This window comes from Belonocnema kinseyi, chromosome 8 (genome assembly GCF_010883055.1).
Source record: "Belonocnema kinseyi isolate 2016_QV_RU_SX_M_011 chromosome 8, B_treatae_v1, whole genome shotgun sequence".
NCBI classification, from domain to species: domain Eukaryota; kingdom Metazoa; phylum Arthropoda; class Insecta; order Hymenoptera; family Cynipidae; genus Belonocnema; species Belonocnema kinseyi.
Genome location: NC_046664.1, coordinates 110482353 through 110501219, shown reverse-complemented (window position 1 = coordinate 110501219; position 18867 = coordinate 110482353). Strand labels below are relative to the sequence as shown.

Sequence of the window (18867 nt, the reverse complement as noted above, 5' to 3'; positions counted from 1 at the left end):
TTTGAGGAACTTCCGAAAACGCACTTTTCTGAAGGATTAAAAAAACTTGAAAAGCGATTGACCAAGTGTATAAAGCTCCAAGGAGATTATGTTGAAAAATAACAAAAATTTACCCAAAAAAAATTGTTTTTATACTTCATTCTAAGGACTTATTGAACTACCCTCGTATGTAGATGATGCTTTCAACCGGCCAATGATGACTTTGGTTACATCTGATAAACAAGCATAAGAATGTAATCTGTTCGCATCTCGGCAAGCATTATCAAAATAAGTAATCCGGGAAAAGAATCGGTGGGCATTAAGTGATTATGTAAAAATACGCAAGATTAGGGTAGAACTAAACATTTCAGACTGTATAAGTTTTATAAGGATTGTTACAAAGATTAATTATTGAATTTTATTTTGATAAGTGAGTTTTTATGCTATTTTTAAAGATAAATGTTTAATATTTAGATATAAATTAAAAGTACAATTTGGAGCGTAACAGTGCACGGTGGCCCAATTGAACTGCAGCACATTCATGCAGGCACATTCATGCAGCGTGCACCCTGCACACATACTGGGGCGAGACGGGGCACTGTTTCTCTGGCTGTAATCACCTTTTTTGGCGCTAGCAGATGTAGACAACGAGGATTGCAGCTTGTTTAAATATAACAATAATATTTAAATATATTGCCAGTAAAGCAGACTAATGTTGAGAAATTGGAAATTGAAAGATCAAGTCCCATATATTACGAAAAATAAGTGTAACTTTGAACGATTTTACGTATTTTATATTAGGTATTTATATTACTCAGAAGTTGGAAATGTTATTTTTCAAATTTTTATTTTTAGAATACACATATTTGTGAAACTGTAATCTGTATTGAAATACTGAAATTAAAAATGTTTAAATTAATACGAATTTGTCACTTGTTTTTTAGCCATCAAAGTGTTTATCTTTCTGAATATTATTTGAATAAATGAAGCTTAGTATATAAAAAGATATTAAACTTTGAGGAGACTTTTTTATCCTAAATAATTTATATACTAAATAAATATCAAACATATCTTAATATACCTTCAAGGTTAGTGAGCTAATTTTTAGAAATATTTTCAATGTCATATTTCCTAATTGTTTCTATTGCAAATAAATATTTACATTAGATTCTTGTTACAAAGCTAATTGGGATTGCTTCGTTATGAAATAAAGTAAATCTTATATCACTTTCAAAACATGTTAAAGTTGGCAATGAGTTATATATAAAAAATGATAAATAATATGAAATATTACTATTTTGATGGAAACATAGTAAATAATTAGTGTCCCGTTTCATCGCGCGCTGTGCTTGCAAGTTTTAGTGCGCACAAACTTTTCAAAATTAAAGGCCAAAGCATCGACAACTGCAATTTGGTAATTCTGAATTCTCGTTTGTTAAAGCTCCTGCGGGTTTAACGAACACATTCTCATCTCGTGTCTCGTGCTTCGCACGCGAATTGGTCCAAAATCTGAACTTATCTACATTTTATTCAACACTTTTATATAAAATGTATTGTATTCTTATTTTTTCTTTCAAAAAATTATTAATTACGAATCTGTAGCTCTTTTTTGAATCAGAAACTTTTGTCTATTAATTTTTTTTATAGCTTGTGTCGTTTGTCCAAAAATTAAATTTTTTTATTTTTAATTTCATTTTTTATGATTAAAATTGATACTACGCGTTTCATCAAAAAATATATTATAACAAATTTTGAAGTTATTTTTTTAAAGAATAATCTTTGTTTGATAAAAATTTTCGTAACTCGTGCCGTCTGTCAACAAATTTCATTTTTCAAAATTTTAATGTTGTTATAATGAACAAAAACAAAAACTACGAGTTCTGTAAAAAAAGTGATCCATAACAAAATTTTCAAAATGCTCTAACTTTTAAATTTGTATCCAGAATAGCTGGCTAACGAACTTAACCCGTTAACCGTAGGGGGTTCGATTTGACCCAGCTGAAATTTCAAATAGGTGCCATTTGCGAACCAAGAAAGAACACGGGTCCTTACCTCCATCTAAAAAATTGTACTCTAGGATAGAAGCCTCACGCATAGTTTTGAGTCACTTGTATGTTTTAGTCAGCTACAGGTTGCAGTAAAAGTGCGGTTTAGGTCGAATTGACCCTCCCCCCTCTACAGTTTACTTATGTTTTTCAACAGATAACACTTGAGGTCAATTGACTATTTTTCTTCTTTTTTTTCTGTAGCAGCGATAGTAAGGGGAACGCACTTATTACTCCTTATAAGTCAAAGTATAAAAATTGATTATTTATTACATTTCAATCAAGTTAAAACGATAATAGGAGAATTTACCATTATTTGAATAAGAAAATCATGGACATATTTAGATAAAAAAATAATTTTTTGTTACTAAATAAATGGTTTTGCATAGAACAATGTGTATATGTCTATCAAAAACTCCTACATTCACAACTAGCATAATGCATGAGTTCACATTTCAAATTAAGGGTTTCAATTCCGTCAAAATTTCTTGCAACATTTTTTCATTGAAAGGCACACTCTTCCCCTTTAATTTTGTTTTTAACCGTTCAATTACGTTCATTTGTCTATGAGTTATGAATTTTTGAAAAAAAAACTATTTTTTTCTATGAGTTTATTTGTTTATTGTTAATGATATGAGCAATAATTAAAAAAACACATATTGCAAAATTGTACTTTCAAGTAGAAGATTCAAACAAGAACCATGCATTTTTCAGATTTTGAGGAACACGTTTTTGATTTTTTCAAAGCATCGGGTCGAATCGACCCCCCCCCCCCCCCCCCCCCCCCCCTATTGGTTAAGTGGTGCAAAAAAGCCCTAGGGTTAATGGGTTAATCTTCAGTTTCTAACATTATAAGAGTGTACCAAAGGCCAATCTAATCAATTAACTTCTTCAAACGTTATTGCGCTCGCACACAAACAGGCAGATATACAATTATATATACAACGTAAGGTGGGGTTCAAATTTTACAAAAATATAATTTTTTCTCTTATTAGAATGTAAAAAAAAAAATTTGGTCATTAAGTTTTCAATCAAACAACAGAACGATGTTTTTATTCAAATAAATAAAGGATACGCCATAAATGCATTGTAAAATAATTGCCGTGAAATTATCTTGTCCTGCGATACTTAGTAACTAGATAAACTACTAAATCATTCACGCAAGATGACACAATCCCGTGGTAAGCCGTTTACAATATAAATTATGCTGGGTTCTTTTCGATTAGATGAAATTTAAGTTTCGACTTAATAAACTAAAATTTTTTTTAGAGCAGCAAGAATACTTTTTGGAATGTACTAAAATACACTCGAACTTGAATTGCAGCAAACCTGATTAGTGCTTTTCGAGAATACATGCCGTAACATAGCGATAAAGCGCTTTATCTTAACAGCCTCATTGAATAACTGCGGCATGCTGCTTCACATTGTGTTATTTCACTCTCATTTTTCACACGGCCCTGATGTTTACTTTCGAAAAGCCTCTATATGAGTCAAAGTTTTGTTTATTCAAACAAACCTTTTTCTAGGTGCTTTTCAATGGAAACCTTTGGCACCCGGTTGGAGGTCCCTGCATTTTAAAATTCGAATTAAACGGGTACTTAAAATTACGAATGTTTTTTTTAAATCTTATGTTACTAGAACATAATCTCTTGATTTTCATCTTTATTTTGCAAAAATAATATAAGAGTTTTCGAATGACGAATTAAATCGTTAAGGTGAGCAATACACGCGAATCGTCGAACGCAGAAAGGATGTGGTGTGAAGAAGGATAATTTTATAAATAATTGAGTTTATTATGGTTTGTTTTCTGGAAAGTCACCTCAGCCTGCACAATTTTTTCCTGTTTTAAACATGGAGAATGATACTTTTATAGCCTTTGTTGTTAAAAATGGGAAAATTAAAAAAGCTTATAGATTACAGGATATTCCAGAATATTCTAAATATTGTATATCATTGATAATTATTGTAGAACACTCCAGCATCTTCCATAATATTTTATAATTCCATAATAATCTCAACATGTACCTGAATAGGCCAAAACGTTTTACACGGTGAGCCTCAACCAACATGAACCGAAATATCCTAGAAAGTTAGATATGATATTTATTGGATATTGTTTTCTGATGCGTTACACGTATTTTTTTGTTGATAACTCAGTTTTTAAATAGAAAGAAACCTATCATACTTAAAATCCAAAAATTGAAAAAATAATTTTTTTTAAAAAAGCTCTGCCGCGATTGTTCGAATATAGCATATAAAAATATCCAAATATCATCTGAGGAGAAAATTCTGCAAAAAAGCCCTGAGCATTAACACATTTTCACCAACAAAATTTTTATTATAATCAAAATATCAAGTCTTGATAAAGTTATGTAAGCTATCTCAGGAAAATCTTGCGCAGAAAATTCGATTAATGTAGTTTTTAGGTTCAATTTGGTTCAGGATCACTGTACTTAAATAAATTCAGTGTTCTAGATAAGTCTGTTATATAATAGAAAAATTAAGAATTTTTAGAACATTACTACCAATCAGTTTGACCTGCGCCCCCTTACCCGACCATACATCTATGAGCCGTCACGTTGGACATTGCCATTTATTCTCTGGCCTTTGATCTCTGATATTTCATCTTTGACCTTTGACCCTTGAACTTTGCTTCTTTACATCTGACATTCGCCTTCTGACCCTTTGTAGCCTACAAAACTCTGCCTTGAGGATTTTGCAGACCTCTTCTCATACTAATTTTTGATAGCACGCTCTTTTTTGGAGTAACCATCCGAGAAAAAGTTCATCACTTTTTTACAACCTTTCACAAAATTTTCGATTCTGTATGGTGGCTTTCAACCAAATTTGCGTATATTTTCTTCAAGGAATATTTAATAATATTTTATTTTTCCGTTGTGTAAAGTTACTGTTTTGTAAGAATAGATGTGTTTTAAAATACCCATGCTGCATTATAATTCTCACATAGTCTGGTGGATTGAAGCACTTTGTATACCAGTTAGAGGCATGGAAGTCCTCACTTTCGAGGGAGGTGTTGCAAAAAAGACATTGTTTAGGTTATTTGAAAAGTGCCTTAGTTCTTTCTACAATAGGGTAAAAACAGTATTCCTTGACACATGAGCCAATTATTTGAATGTCAGAAAACAAAGCCAATTTATCTAATAAATTAGAGAAAGGTGGAAAACAATTGAGGGAAAGGGGTGTGCTAAGAATTAGTGCTCTTACCCTATTCGTTTAATATGATTTTCAATATTCTTAAAAGCAAACTACTTTTTTTTGGTAGGAAGTTATTTTCGCGCTAATATAATACTTATAAGAAAACTTAAGATTTGTGAACATGTATTCGCCCCTTCACCCTTTTAGTACGAACCCTGTTCTAACTCATCTCTCTGTCTTCGACTCGAAATGTGGCATTCAACAGGGCTTCTGTGCTTGCGGATTCCGCGGGGGGGAGGGGGGATTTCGGGTTGGAGGTGGGGGTCGACGGATGGTTGGAAAGTAGTTGAAGCGCCACGGGGTATGGAGACGAGAATGGGGAAATGATGCGCAGATTGGCCGGATCATCTCAAAAACCACCACTCCCTCCTCTCTCGCTCACCCTCTCGCATCTATCGCCTCCCTCTCATTCTTTCTCTCTCTCACCCTCTCTTCCAATTCGATATTTTCTCTCTTCGACGAATGGGGATGAATGAGAGGTTTCCTCTCCTGCTCCCTTTCTCGCTCTGTACCACTCTGTACGTACAGCTGCCGGGGGTGGAATACAACCCCCAATGCCACCACGACAACTCAGCCTCACTGGCATCGCCGTCGCCACCGTCGCCACAGAGTGACTGACTCCTCTGATTATTATCTCATTTGCCGGCACGGGATACACGCGCCCTACGGCCCACGCCACGTACATATATCAGAATCTCGGAACTTTTCTCACTTTTGAAGAAGTTTGTGCAAAATCTTCTTCTGTGATTCACGGAACTCTTTTTTCTTTCCTGCCAAAGAGGTGAGTCCTGAAAAATTTATTTATTTGGGGCGAGGAGGGGGGAGTGAAGTGCGCATCAACGGGAAGTGGGGTTTAAAGTATTTCAATTTGATAGGCAGGGGGAAGGTGGTTTTGTGCCAACACGTGCTTCTTTATTTTGTTTTCGAATTTTTTTACTGCATTAGAGTAAAGTTTTCTTTTTGTAATAATATAGAATTAAAGTCCATCGATACATTAAGTGGCACAGGTATTTACACGTTTGGACCCTCCCCCCCCCCCCATTTAATTTTCTACATATTCTCTGCAAAAGATTTCAAACATCGTATTGAATTAAATCATAACATCCTCATCTCATCATTCACTTGATTCAGTCCGTGGTTATGATGAAAAACCGGTTTCACCCGAGAAAAATTTGGAAAAATAATGATAATAGCCCTAGCAATATAATTTCTTAAGTATTTCCATCAAAGCTTCATTTAATAAAATTGAACAGCTTACTACCTGAAACAACTATATGATCAAATAATTAGAGATATGCTTCAAAATTCAGGTCTGCATTAAAATTGTATAAAATATAATATAGATTAGTAGATTACTAAAAAAATATCCAAAAATAACTGGATTTTTCACCAACTTTCAAATTACTGTTATCTCCTCGGGTATTTTAAAATAATTTATCATATATTAATTTTTTGAATTTCATTTTAAGTAAAAAAAATTAAGATTAAAATCCTTTCCTGAAACGTTTAGGTATTTTTACCTCCAGTTTAATCTATCGGCAAATCTAGAAAAGTACAACCTCAAATCTAAGGGTTATTTTAGTAAATAGATTTTTTTGATCAAAATATATATCTGGGCGTCCGCATGAAAAGGGCCCTTATGGCCGGTATGGATTTATGTATAGGGACATATAGCCGTATAAATTCCCGGCATTTCAGATCAAAATAAACCTTCTAAGTTAAAGAAAAAGCTAGTCACCAGGGCATTATTGAAGTGAAAATTTCGAAAAACCGTTCATCTCAAAAAACGCATTTAATATTTAATAAACTCATTTTGTATTTTTCCTTCAAACGTAAAATATACCTACTTCCGATTACTATCTGGATATAAATATAATCTCAATTAATTTATTATAGGTCTTAATATCCAACCCCACTCAACCCAAAGCCATAAGTTTCCTTTTTATGCGGGTGTCCACAAACATATGTTATGAAAATCAGCAAGACTATTCTAAATAAATAAAATAAAAGTTTTTGACAAAAAATTGAAAATTGTCCAATTTATCTTTATGACATATATTTTGTTTATTAAAATTGGTCAAGCTTTTTTCAATAAAATTACGTCTTGTCATTATTTCTAATGTCGAATATCCATGGAAGATAATAATCGAAAAAAGCTTAGCAGGATAATCATATGGATGTTAAATCAGTTTCAGGCCAAAATTAATGTCATGAATTGGTGCTCATATGTTACGTAGAATTTTCAAAAAATCCTCTTTGAAATCTCATTTTTTGGGACTTATGAGGGGGATAGGGAAATAAAAAAGTAGTATTATTAGCAAAGGGCTCAATTGATTTTAATGAAAAAACTATGTCCTCTAAAAACCTATAGGATCATTCACTAAAAACTATTGGGTTGAAATTTCGGGCAATTCATTATTAAAAATGAAAATTTTCATCTTTCCTTCATTTGTTCTAGTGTCTCAAAAATGTTGCAACTCAAAACTACATCTAATTCAGCGTGTTTTTGAGGTTCGTCATTTTACAGTTTTTTTATAGAAACTTAAATGAAATTATCGACAAGAAAATGCGAATTAAAATTTTTTATTCCGATACTCCAAACAAATTTTTGACTTCATAGTGCTACCAAGTGAAACTTCGAAAAAATATACGGACACAATTTGAGGATGTTTTTACAGAAGTGATTTAAGATTTCACTCTAAAATATAAGGTCAATAACAAATTTTGAAGAATTTTCCACTTGTAATGTTTATCAATTGCCTTACTGACTTTCATAACATACATTATTTTTAGCCTAATAGGTTAAGCCGTTTTCGAGGAAATTACATTTTAAATTTTGCTTTTACCTCCATAGCTCTTACAGAAATTCAATGTAATTTTCATGCCTGGGAGGGGGGGGGGGGATTTATGCTCCATAGGTCCCAAAACTATCAAACAACGAGTTATCCCCTCAGTCCTCACCTTTTGATAGCTATATATTTGTTATTAACCATTTTTTAATAAGATGGTAGTTGCATATTATGGTTTTTGATAATATAAATTTATTGAAATGATACATTTTTTAGGGTAGCTGAGAATCAAAATTAGTGCAAAATATAGAACTAATATTAGAGTAATCATGAAGAATAAAATGTTTGCATTATTTTGCAATATCCAAATAAGCAGTCCCAGACTGAGGAACAGAAATAAATATAATATTAATTTGATACAATAGCATATTATGAATTGTAATAATATAAATTTATTGAAATGATACATGTTTCAGCGCAGCTAAGATTACATTTTAACACAAAATAAGAAACATACAATTTGTACTTTATTTTGCAAAACCTAAATACGCTATACCAATCAGAGGTACATAAGAAATGTATTATATTTGATATAAAAGTGTTGAGCATAATGTAGAAAATTTGACATTTTGGACATAATCGAGTGAAAAACACCAGATGCGTGATGAGAATGTGTTCATTAAAGCCAAAGCAGCTTTTACAAAAGAGAATTCACGATAAAAAAATTGCAGTTGTGGATAATTGACCTTTAATTTTCTAAGGTCTGTGCACAAATGTTGAGGAAGTACAAAGACCGAGCACGTACTTACAGCAGCTAGCAATGAGACTGTACCAGTACGGAGGGGAGATTTTTAAAAATACAATGAAACTCTTATATAGCGCCGATTTTGGGGCTGACTGTGGGTGGGAACTAACTCATTATAGCCCGCTCCGCTTTTGTTTTTTCATGCTTGGGTGCTCGCCTGAGTGACAGCCACATATCCCGCACACCCCGCGCAGTCCTGTTATACCTACATGCGGCGCGGCCTCAATTCTAGGAAGGGCTATAGGAGGGAGAGCTATTGAAGTGTTTCACTGTAATTCTTAAGTTTTATTTTTCGGTTTCTGTTGAAATATTTCACTACATAATTTTCAAGGAATTTTTTGTTCTATGCAAAAAGAAAATAAAAAGGGCCCATTAGTTAATTCTATTATTTGTTCATTCAACGAAATTTTTTAATTTATTTTATTTTAATCCATTTTTCTTCGTTGGAAATAGCTTAAAAGACATTATAAATTTTTATTCAGTTAAAATGTGTAATTATTATTGCAATCAAAAAAGGCAAATACTTCAGTAAATTTACCAGTGCGGTGATCAGATAAATAGCGGATCGGATTTTTGCACTCTGCACGCATCATTAAAATAATTTCAAAATGATTTTTTCGTCATAAAAAAATCGCAAGTCATATCACTAGACTGAAAGTTTATTGTTACATTTATAACAGATCTGTAAAGACCAACTTTCGAAAACATGTTGATTTTTAAAGTTAGTTTTTATAAAGAAGTTTTATTAACAAATTTTCAAAGTTATGTATTTGCTTTCAAATTGTATTTCTGTATTAAAAAAGAAGAACTTTAATCATGAAAATTTATCATCCAATATTATTATTTAATTGAATAAAATAATTATATAAACAAATGTATGGTTAGTAAATTTATAGACAGATAGCAGAGATCGTTTTTTCTTCCAATTTTTTTCAAATTTAATCGATAATAATATGAATGATAATAATAATATGAATGGATGAATTTTTGTCATCAAATGTAATTGCTTGATTTTATCAAGACGTTATATAAACAAATACACAGTGAGCATATTTATAGACAGAAGGAGACAGTTTTTTCTTAGAATTATCTTTAAATTATTTTGAACGAAATTGTACATTTGTGCATATAATTGATTTCTTGAATGGGCAAATAATATGAAATGACAATAATTAATCACAAAATATCACAGTCAATATCATTTTTGAAAAAATGAAGAAAAAGAAATTTATTTATGTCTATAAACGTTCGAACAGTGCACTTGTTTATATGGCTTGTTTATAACATAAAAACAATCCTGACCAATGGGGGGAACGGGGAGAGTCTTCCCGAGCGCGGAGTTTTCATCAGCCTGAAGTCAAAATTTTCAAAATTACATATAGGGCCCCCCCCCCCCGGCCCGCTTTCCTGTCCACCGGCCTACAGGAAAAATAATATCGGATTACAAAAGGTCATCAGTAAACATCAAAGTCAATATCATTCGAGGACAACTGAACCAAAAATGATTTTATTTCTACCTAACAGTGCATTTGTTCATCTTTTATAAATTTAAACATTATAATTATACATATAATTTATGAATTTGAAAAATAATTTGTGACGAAAAATCTTCATAACTTTGTTGATAGAATCAAATATCTTTGAGGCAGAAATAAACTTTAAGAAACCAAAATCCATAATTTTCAAAATTTGATAATGTTATTTGTTCATGATAATCAACCATAATAAGTCAACATTTTTTTCATATAATTTTACACATCGAATCTAAATGATACAGAGCAGAGAAAAAATGTTGAAAAAAGTGCGTAAGGTTATTCGCTTTTTGCAATAACATAATATTTCAACTAAAAAAGCATTAAAACATGTGAAAAAGAAGAATCATACTGTTACATTAGTAAAGTCGGTAGCGTATGTGATTGGTAATGTAGCAGTCAGGATTAAGCTCTCTGTAGAAACTCAGGAAAGTTAAAGATGTTTTTATTTTATTATTAGCAACTGTTTCGATGTAGTTGGCCCAAATAATTTTAATTTATGAAATTATGCTTAGAAAATTAAACCAGGGCCCCGAAAGAAAATACAATGTTATTAAGTCGTTTATTGTTACCGCAGATGAAAATGTATTAATTACTATATCTCGAATGGCCACACAGAGGACCACTTTATTGGTCCTTCGAGGACAACCTATATAGAGCCTCCGAGGGAGAGTATATCGGCGGTGATTATGAAAAAAACTGGTAAAATAAAGCAATGAAGAAAAACCTTTTTGAAAGACTCCGTGAAAAATAAATGGTTCACTAGGTCGCTATGCAAAAATACATTGTTTTAAAACACCGCTAAGAAGAACACATCTCTGTAAAAGGTTACGAAAAAATATATATTTCGGTGAATGCTGAGAAAAAAAATTATTCCTATAAGCGCCGTGAAAAGAGACGTTACTCATAAAAAAACAGTGAAAAAAAACCGTCCCAAGTGCGAATTGTCGGAGCTGAATACACGGCCTAGCATTGGTCCAATTTTGGCAGCCAAAGGTCGGCTAAGGATATTGGGCCAATCTCGATATTTTAATCGGCCCATTGTTGAGCCAGTGATGGCAGCCTATATCGGCTATTTATATTTGCCGATCCTCCACCGATTCTTGGCCCAGTATCGGCACTTTATTGCGCCAAGTCTCACGTTTAGTAAGGGGAACTATGTTTCACGAGGATCAACCAAAGTCTGACCCAGTGACGGCACATTACTGAGCCAAGTGTCACTTTTACCACAGCAAACCTTGTTTTATTTGAATCGGCCCAATATTGAGCAAATGCTATCAGCCTATATTGGATGTTTATATTTGCATGTGCTAGAAGTTCTGAACGTTCAAATGAAGACAATTTTTTACTGCTAACTTTAAAAACCCGAAAAAGTGGTTATATTTTTGTTTATTTATATTGGAAATATTTCATTATTAAAACAAAATTATCATGCATATTTTAAATTACAGTTGGAATAATATTTATGGGTAAAATAGAAATGGGTAGAAATATTTCGTTCATTTAAACGATTGGAACTTCAGGTACATTATATTTGCCGTTTCTCCACCGATGCACTTCATTGCGCCAAGTCTCACTTTTAGTACGAGGAACCATGTTTCATATGGATCAGCCAAAGTCTCGCCCAGTGCGGCGCATTACTGGGCCAAGTGTCACTTTTAACATGGCAAACCATGTTTTATTCAAATCGGCCCAATTTTGAGCCAGTGCTGGCAGCCTATATTGGCTCTTCATATTTGCCGATCCTTCACCGATGCTTGGCCCAGTATCAACACTTTATTGCGCCAATTTTCACTTTTAGAATCTAAAAAACAACCCGAGTGCGAATTACCGGAGCTGAATACACGACTCAGTGTTGGTCCAATTTTGGCAGCCAAAATTCGGCTAACGATATTATAATCGGCTAAAAATAATAATATAAAAACTTTTGAAATTATACTAATTATAGAAATAAAAAATTAAAGGGGTCATATGTGAGCCAGATCGGGTACACATTTTGGATGTCCAGATTTGGACCCGGTCGGGTAGGGCGTTTCATTTACGGTCTGGCGCCAAACAGATTACCCTATCGGGCCCACATTTTTCCTGATCGGAGTCCGACCGGCGCCGCACCAACATTTTTGCAGTTTAGAGCAGTGGTTATTACTCCCGACTGCTGGGCGATAGATTGAGGTATATAAATCTAGATTCCGATACCCCGTAGCGTTAGAAATTTTATTTGTAATATTATGTTCAAAATGTAATATATGTATCCAATATAAACAGGACTATTAATATTCATATTCAAAGTACTCGCAATCAATTAATCATTATTTTTTAAATACCTTTTTTTGTCATATCCTTAGACTATAGCAGTAGTCGTTAAAATTAACCAAAATGTTTAAATGAAATTTCAATTCAGAAAATATAAATAGCTTCAAGGAGCTATGTGATGCCCTCATAACACCTGATAAAGAATGCCCACCCATCACTACCCAGGAGGTGAAAAAAGTATTAAGAGGGATGAAGAACTATTCCGCACCGGGACCAGATTGTATCAAAACCTTTTGGTGGAAGAAGTTTCCTTCAATCCATCAGAATTTGGCCTGTATTTTCACCTCGTATTTAAACACGGAAGAGCCGATTCAGGAGTGTTTGGTGGAAGGGCGCGCAATACTCCTGCCGAAAATAGGCAACTTAGCTGACAGTCTGAAATATACTGTATAAGATATTCACAGCTATCCTAAATGATAGGATCGTTCGGGCAATTGAACCTGTGTGGCAAAAAATGTATGAACAACGAGGCTCAAAAAAAGGCGTAGCGGGATATCGGGAGAACCTGCTCATCGATAGATGTCTCTGCGTAGATGCAACATTCTACCAGCGTGACCTATTGATGGCCTGGATTGATTATCGGAAAGCTTTCGATTCGACTTCCCATAGACTTATCATCTGTCTTTTGGAAATCTTAAAGGTTCATCATCAAATAGTTAGGTGCATAGAGAGATTGATGCCGCTTTGAAAACCAGATTTACTATCTCATCTGGAAAAAATCGTGTGACAACTAACAAGGTCACCTTTCAGAGAGGTGTCTTTCAGGGCGACACCATGAGCCCACATCTATTTTGCCTTACATTATTGCAACTATCTCTAGCACTTCGCCATTCCAACGGGTACTTGTGCGGCAAACCTGCAGATCGAAAGTACAAGGTCACTCATGTATTTTACATGGACACCTTTGCGCTGGAGAGACATATACATACCTGGGCGTGCCACAGAGCCGCTTTCAGGATGTTAAATCTATGAAGGATACTCTCCGAAGCAGATACAAACGTCTCATCTGGCAGATTTGGTATTCTGAACTGTCAGCGAGGAACAAAGTATCTGCAACGAACATGCTTGCCGTACCGGTAGTACTCTCTTTATTTGGAGTAGTTCCATCGACGAATAACGAGCTCAGATCCCTTGATATCGGGACAAGAAAGTTTGTGCGCATGAACAAAAGCATGCATCTTAAGTATTCCGTTTCGCGACTGTACATCTCACGCTGTCAAGGTGGTCGCGGAATATTGAGTCTTTAATGTCTTCACAATAGGATTATGCTGGGTACAGCGCATAGAGTTGCAAATGGGCCTCACTCGAGGCCTGACATGGTTCTTCTTGACTTCGAGAAGCGAACCATGTTCGTTATCGAATTTTCGGCACCAACTGTCAAAGACATCATAGCCAAGGAGAATGAAAAGAAAGAGAGGTATCGAGACCTTATAAGGGAGTTGCAACGATTATACCCGAAATATTCTGTTAAACTAATCGTCCTTATCATCGGCGCTCTTGGAGGTGCCAAGCTTTCACTCGCTAATGGCCTAAAAAGCATCCCTGTGTGTCAACAGTATGCTAAAATACTTGCGGGAAAAATGCAGAAGGCGGTAGTCCTTGGGTCGCTCCGTGTTCTTAGGGTGCACGAGGCTTTTGCTGGATCGTCGTATTGATTCCGTTACAGACTGTAACCACCTATCTCACGGTCGTGAGACGTAATTGTGGCTGAAAGTTTACCGCGATTTCGCTAGGAGCGGATGCAATTTTTCAGATTAGCACCCACTCCCGGCGAAATCCTGCGGTTTTCCTTATGACCTTATGACCGTACATCGTCAGCCGCTAATGATTGGTTGGTCAGCCACTATTTGATGACTGATTATTAGTTAGCGGCCGTTCAACCCCTGGCTGAATTGTCTTTATTTTCTTAATGATTTGGAAAAATATCATGACTCACTGTTAGTGTATTTATCTAATCGATGCCAAACCTGGACAAGAGCAGACTGTCAAGGTGGTAAGAGAAAATACTTGTTTAGATAGTGTGAAATTCTTATTTTATATATTTTAGACACCGTGTACCTATTTAAAAATAAAAAAATTCGTGATCGAATTCATAATTTTGTTTATTTTAGGCTTTCTAATCAGCCCTACTCCTGGGCCAGTCTAGACCTTTTAGACTCAACTTAGATCTTTTATTGTTTGAGTCAGATCTGAGCCAGATAAGCGCCAGAACTTGGGCCACCACGGGAGTATTCTTAATTTTTTAACATTTTTATGTAAAGGGAATTGGCTAACCAGCACGCTGCATTAACATACGAATTACAATCTTCATATTGCGTTTAATTCAATTTAATAACGTTTAATTTCCGTCAAGGAAAACAATTTGGTAAAAACCTAATACTTACCCAGTGGGCACACAAGTCCTAAACTTGTCCTATATACGTCTTTCCGTGGCCGTCTTAAGGACGTTCTGAGGATCTTTTAAAGACATGAAAAGATCCAAAGGATGTCTTAAAGACGTCCAATAATATGACATAGAGTTACATTCTAAGGACGTCTTTAGGACGTCCCGGTGCCCACTGTGTGGGTAAACATCCCAGCAGACCTGATACACTGTAAAAAAAGGTTATGGAATTTTAGTACGCTAAACGTATGTAAAAAGTGGACTCACGCGCAGCGGCGTGAAATTAGTATAGAAATGTCTAAAATTGTACAAAAGTGTAAAATTCTCAACTGAACTGAAATTTAACATGTGACGTTAAATAAAACAACGAAAAGTGGAAAATGTCTCCAAAATATCAACCTAACCTCAAATACTTAAATCATTAACATCATACTAAGAATATATTTATAATTGCGCAAGCTTATATGGTATAAAATTTATCATTTAAAATCAGTCACACGAATTTATGCTTTCGCCGAAAGTGAGCTATAAAGTTTGCAAACTAAAATGTACGTTCGCTCATAACACGTGAACAAACGAGCGAAAAGAAGCTCTATCGCGAAAATTATACAAATGTGGAATATTATAAGGACGAATCTAAAATCACCATAAAGTGAAGACATTTTCGTCAAAAAATAGAAATTTATGTGCATTTGGTAATTTTACCAGTCTGGGGAATTTTACTATGTACATCGTGAGTCCTTTTTTTACACACTCTGAACGTAGTGATTTTCAACACGTCGTATGAATTCATGCAAACTCATAGAATTAAACCTGTAAGAGACGTCATTCTACACAACATGTGAAAATTTGCTTTCTAACCTGTAATTTTAGTGCATCTAAAGTGACATTTTATATGTGTAAATTTACCCTTTGAAGTGCAATTTTAAAACGTACTTTTTACAGTGTACAAATTTTCTTGCTTTTTACCCTGGCGGAAATATTATATATAGTTTATATATAGTGTGAAACATTATATATAATATTCATTCGTTTTATGTAAAAAGCGTATTGAACAAATGAATATTATGTATAATACATCACACTATATATGAACTATATATATATATATCAGTTTTCTGCCCAGGTATATAATTTGGGTGAATGTAATTTCTATTTGCTCGTATAAAATGTTGAAAATAAGTGGGTTTTATCATTACACGGTACTTTTAACATATTTTTTCAACAAAAAATTTAAATTATAACCAAGTTTGACGATTACTGGGACCGTAACGATTAATGGGACATTTACCTTAATATTAGTTTCTTGTCGCTATAAGTGAAATTATTTTCCGCGTGGTCTACGAGTCTGCGGAAAGAGCTGGGCCATTTATTTATAGTTAAAAAGTAAAACATAATTTGCCTTATTCGATACACATTTAAATTTTTTTTACATTTCACATTAACCTCGTTATTGACATTCTGAAAACAGTTCATAAGCAAAAAAAATGGATAAAAGTTAAGTTTTATATAAGATTAGATACTAGAATTTTAGTAAAATGTTTATTCTTAATATTAGTATTACAAGTAGGAGATACATATCTTTACATTCTCATCAGAGAAGGTATTAGATTTGTTTACAATTCGACCCTCCTCTCCGATTTTGTCAAATGTTTATGTTTGGAAACACTCTGAACTCGAAAAGCAGGTTTTTACGAAGGTCTATGTATATCTGCCTGTATGTCTTTCTATGGGTATATATCTGTATATATGCCTATCTATATGTCTGTCTGTATTTCAGTCCTATGTATATCTGTGCGCAAGATAACTTTTCAAAAAATTAATCCATTAGATTGGCCTTTGGTACACTCTTTTAGTGTCAGGATTTGACCACTGTTTTCAAAATACAAACATTCTCTGTACGGTAATTCGTAGTACTCGAAAAGAAGAACAATTTCTTCGAATGATTTGTTGACATATCTGTCGTCTTCAAAAAAAATGTTTAAAAATCCGGAACAAATTACGGAAGATGATGTTCCAGGAGCAAAATTAGTGCACAAATCGGTGGAAGAGCGCAGTGTTAAACAGCTTAAACAATGGATAAAATATAGGAAACGATCTTTAAAAGGAAAAAAAAGTGATTCAGTAGAAAGGTTAGTTGAGGTTGTGTTTGGCAGGTATTAATATTTTCTTTCTTTGCTAACATTTGCTTACATATTAAATAAAGCATTATTATCGGGGTTTCGAACCTTATACCAGGAAATCACTAACAAATGGCTTTTTATTGTCTAAACTTGAAAAAGAGAAGTATAAAGTATAATATTGTGTTATTTTATATTTGTATGAATATTAAATATTTAGTCTATGTTTTGAACTGCAAATCTTGTATAAAAGAAAATATTTATTCCTGCCATACAAAACCTCAACTAACCTTTCCACTAATTCACGTTTTTTTCCTTTTAATGGTGGTTTTCTACATTTAGAACATCGTTTCAGCTGCTCAATACTGTGCTCTTCTACTGATTCGTGCACTGATTTTGCACCAGGAACATCATCTTCCGTGAGTTTCGCCGAACTTTTAAGCATTTTTTAGAAGATGACAGATGCCAATAGATGGAAATAATGGCCTTGGTCGCCGCACTCTTTGAACTTTTTTTTGATAGACTTAAAAATGTTCTACCTTAAAATTCTCTGTTATTTACAAATTAATTTTTTGGTTTTGTTTTCATTAACTATATTTTCCATACATTCCGACACAAAACTGTTCGAAAAATACGGAAATGACGTAAAATTTCGGCACGTGCGCACTGCCGACGTCTAGAATAAAAACGTCTATTAGAATGAGCCATTGCCATTTAATGGAATTTTCAAGAGTTTCACACTCGGTTTTTGACTATACACCATATTACAAAACATTAATAAAGATTTGAAAATGTTTAAAATATTTAAAAATATATTAAAGGATTTTGAACGTTTTACAAAGGCGTGTTTATCAGATTTTAAATATTTCATAACAATTTCACAAAGATTTTTAAACTTTCACAAGATGTAAATGGTTTCAAAGATTATGAAAAGGTTACAGTTCACCAGATTTCAAAAATTTTAAAACATTTGGAAGATTTGAAAAGGTTTCAAAACATTTTAGGAGTTTTTTTAGTAATTATAGATTTCAAATAATGTAATGATTTCAACGAATAAAAAAGATTTCGCAAACAAAGATTTAAGACAAATTTCCCAAAAAAACCACGTCCCGAGACTTTTTGTGAACACATTCTAATATTGTGATACATTGTTTTTAATTCGTAACTAATTATTTATTTGAAATGCGCGATGAATCCTGGGGAACATAACCTTTTTTCAGAATTTGGTTATACGTATATTTTGCGCACGTCTTTTAAGTTTCGAAGCCTTTGAACAATCGGCGCAAGATCTCGAGCGCGGGAGATTTGGAAACCGAATTAAAATCGCCTATATAGTACTTTTTTGCATTACACAAGTGCAAGACGGGTTGCATTGTATGCTAGAGTTTATATAATTATATTCCCTATGACTACATAGTAAACGTTCTTACTGTATAATATTTCGGCCTAGGTATCGTGGTAAAACGCAGCTGAAGACCGCACCGCTTAGTGCAGGGTACCCTGCAATCCAATATGGAAGTGTTGTATCATCAAGTATCACCAAGTGCAGAGTTGTTCAGGCAAAATGATCAAATAAAGTTTCTCGCTTAAAACTAGCTTAACTAGAACATAAATTCATTTCTTTTTGGTCGCAATTACTCAGGAGCTGTGCATAAATTACGAAAACTCTTTTGAGTGGGGGGGGG

At 33.7% G+C, this 18867-nt stretch overlaps 1 protein-coding gene across 1 annotated transcript in view; it reads left to right on the top strand.

Moving 5' to 3' along the window:
* The first annotated feature begins 5856 nt into the window (after positions 1-5856).
* Positions 5857-18867, top strand: part of LOC117178112 — a 67821-nt gene continuing 54810 nt past the window's right edge. The window contains exon 1 of the mRNA XM_033369362.1: positions 5857-6021. The gene's annotated coding sequence lies outside the window, so the exon portion shown is untranslated. The remainder of the gene's footprint in view (positions 6022-18867) is intronic.